At 41.4% G+C, this 3,449-nt stretch overlaps 1 pseudogene; it reads right to left on the reverse strand.

The window, feature by feature from the left end:
• Nucleotides 1-289: 289 nt before the first annotated feature.
• LOC110574256 lies at nucleotides 290-1,564 on the reverse strand (annotated as a pseudogene).
• Nucleotides 1,565-3,449: the final 1,885 nt, after the last annotated feature.

A 3,449-nucleotide genomic window follows, 5' to 3' on the forward strand; every position in this document is an offset into this window, starting at 1 on the left:
CTTCCCGCGGAGCAGGGAGCCCTATGCGGGGCTCAATCCCAGGACCCGGGGATCATGACCCGAACAGAAAGCAGATGCTTAATGACTGAGCCACCCAGGCACCCCCACATTTTATATTTTAATAACACAAACTATTGTATAATAAATACAAAATAAATAGTGATGGCTATTATCATGGGTGAAAACATTATATAAACTTAAAGAGGCTGCTTTCTGAACTGTCACTGATGTAATCTAAGGATTTTTTATCAATTTCATTTACAGAAACAATCTCTGTAGTCAAATTTATCAGTCACTTTCATGCCCCCACATGAGAAGCAGTAGGTGAATATCTGTAGGAATACAATTTATTGTCTGCTCCTCCACTCAGAAGTAACCCTGTGTCTGTCCAGTCTACACTCAGAACTCCATCTTCATGAGCAGCCAGATCAGAGAGAGGAGACTTACAACTTCTTGCATCCCCCAGTTTGACGAGGTTATCTAAAGAACCTGAAATCAGCTGCTGCTCATGGGTAGGAGACCACTTTAATGATGTGACCCAGCCTGTATGTGAGGTTAGGAACAGTGACACCAAAGAACCATCTTTAGTTTGGGGATCCCACAGTCCTATATGCCCATCTGTGCTGCCAGATGCTAAATGTTTACAAAGTGGAGAATAGAAGATACAATTAAACACTTTATTTCCTGTCAAAGTTGACATAAAACTGACAGATTCTACATCCCGTACCCTAATTGTGCAGTCCCAAGATGCACTGTGGATTTCTACAGCATCTGACCACAAAACCAAGGAAATTGCTTTCTTGTGGCTGGAGAGGGTCACTATGGGAGTCCTTGTTAGTCCCAACAGCTCTGTTTCCTGTTTCTCTCTCGGTCCGCTTGTACATTCCTCCATTTCATCTTCTTCATCTGTAGGAACTGTAGACCAGATCTTTAGCATCTTATCCCAGGAGTCACTGCACAATTTAGTCCCCTTGCTATCAACAGCTCAAGAATCCACACTTCCAGCATGGCCTCTGCAGCAGCGCAGGGCTTCCACTGTGCTTCTCTCCACATTCCACTCCTGTAAGAGAATCGTCTGATCCACAGAGGCACTCAGTAGGAGGCAAGACAAACTATCTTTTCTCACCCAGGCCACATCTCTGATGACGTCTGTATGTCCCACGACTGTCATCATTGACTTTCCTTCCAAGGACCAAATCTGAGAAGTCTTATCCTAAGAATCAGTCAAGATCCACTCTGCCCCTCAGACTGAACTGATCCAGTCATCATGGAACAAGCATTTCTCCGGCTGAGGGGCAGTGTACTTCTCCATGTATTCCAGTTCCACAACCTCTTCTGATGGGATGTTTTTCAGTTCCATGTGTTTGAGCAAGGGCATCCACAGAAACTGGCCCTTGATAAGGAAATCAAACTCCACATGTTTGTGGAACTCATTTTTGGCCTCCAGCAATTTACTGATTATGTCACTAAGGTCAGCAACTTCAGAGGCTGCAGTAACTGAAAAGGGAACATCATTTACAGCATTTTTCTTGTCAGTGAAGAAGTGTGTCTGGAGCTGAGCCATGGCGAGGAGTACACACAAGACTTGTCGAGACTTTTGGAGGGCTCCTGCCTCTAGCTTCAGGTTTTAGATCCAGGTGAGAGTCCTCTTTTTTTTTTTTTTCCTTTTTAACAAGTTTCTTCTTTTATCAACTCTTTGTTTTTAAGTCTTTCTTCAATTTTCATTTTTACATTTACATTTTATAGATATATTCTTCATTTTTGGCTTCCTTTCACTCTATTCAATTTTATTTTTGTGTGTGTGTATGTGTGTGTGTGTGTGTGTGTGTGTGTGTGTATATATGTTTTGCTTTCCTTACAATTTTGGGATTTAGTGTCTCCTAATAGACCAAAATACACACAGGACCAAGTGGATCACCCTGTTTTGTCCACCTGTGAAATTATATTCTCTTTTTTCCCTTTTTTTTTCTTTTTCTTTTCTTTTTGGGTTCCTGACCTCTTTGGATTTGTCTAGTACGTATTTCGCTTGGGTCATAGTTGATATTTTTTATTTTTGTTCTCTCGTTCATCCATTCTTCTCTGGGCAAAATGACTAGAAGGAGGAATACACCACAAAAGAAGGAACGAGGGGTGCCTGGATGGCTCAATCTGTTAAGTGTTCTGGGATCAAGCCATGCATCAGGCTCTCCATTCAGTGGGGAGTCTGTTTCTCCCTCTCCCTCTTCTCCTTCCCCTGCTCATGCTCGCTCTCTCTCAAATAAATAAATACAATCTGGAAGGAAGGAAGAGAGGGAGGGAGGAGGGAGGGAAGGAGGGAGGGAGGGAGGGAGGGAGGGAGGAAGGAAGGAAGGAAGGAAGAAAGAAAGGACAGACCTAGAGGTAATACTCTCTGCCATGGATCTAATCGATATGGACATAAAGTAAAATGTCAAAGCTAGAATTCAGTATAATGATTACAAATGTACTAGCTGGACTTGAAAAAAACATAAAAGACACTACAGAATCTCTTAGAGCAGAAATAAAATCTAATCAGGTCAAAATTGAAAATGCTTTAACTGAGATGCAGTCTAAAATGGATGCTCTAACAGCTAGGGTAAATGAGGCAGAAGAGAAAGTCAGTGTCATAAAAGACAAGATGAGGGAAAGGAAGGAAGCTGAGGAAAAGAGAGAAAAACAACTAATGGACCATTAGGGGAGGCTTCAAGAAATCAGTGAAACCATAAAGCAAAATGGTATTAGAATTATTGGGGTCCCAGAGGAAAAAGAAAGAGAGATAGGGACAGAAGGTATATTTGAGCAAATCATAGCTGAAAACTTCCCTAATCTGGGGAAGGAAACAGGCATTCAAGTCCAAGAGGTAGAGAGAACGCCCCCCAAAATCAATAAAAACACATCAACACCCTGACATTTAATAATGAAACTTGTAAATTTCAGAAATAAAGAAAAAATCCTGAAAACAGCTCGAGGCAAGAGCTCCTTAACCTACAACAGTAGAAACATTAGACTGCCAGCAGACCTATCCACAGAGACCCAGCAGGCCAGAAAGAGCTGGCATGATATATTCAGGTATTAAATAAGAAAAACATGCAGCCAAGAATACTTTATCCAGCAAGGCTGTCATTCAGAATGGAAGGAGAGATAAAGAGCTTCCAGGACAGACAGAAACTAAAATAATTTGTAATCACTAAACCAGCCCTGCAAGAAATATTAAAGGGGATCCTGTAAGCAAAGAGAGAGCCCAAAAGTAACATAAGCCAGAAAGAAACCATCTACAGAAACAGAGACTTTACAGGTAATACAATGATACTAAATTCATATCTGTCAATAGTTACTCTGAATGTAAATGGGCTAAATGCTCCAATCAAAAGACACAGGGTATCACACTGGGTAAAAAAGCAAGACCCATCCATATGCTGTCTACAAGAGACTCACTTTAGACCTAAAGATGC

The sequence above is a fragment of the Neomonachus schauinslandi genome, chromosome 12, assembly GCF_002201575.2.
Source record: "Neomonachus schauinslandi chromosome 12, ASM220157v2, whole genome shotgun sequence".
Taxonomy (NCBI): domain Eukaryota; kingdom Metazoa; phylum Chordata; class Mammalia; order Carnivora; family Phocidae; genus Neomonachus; species Neomonachus schauinslandi.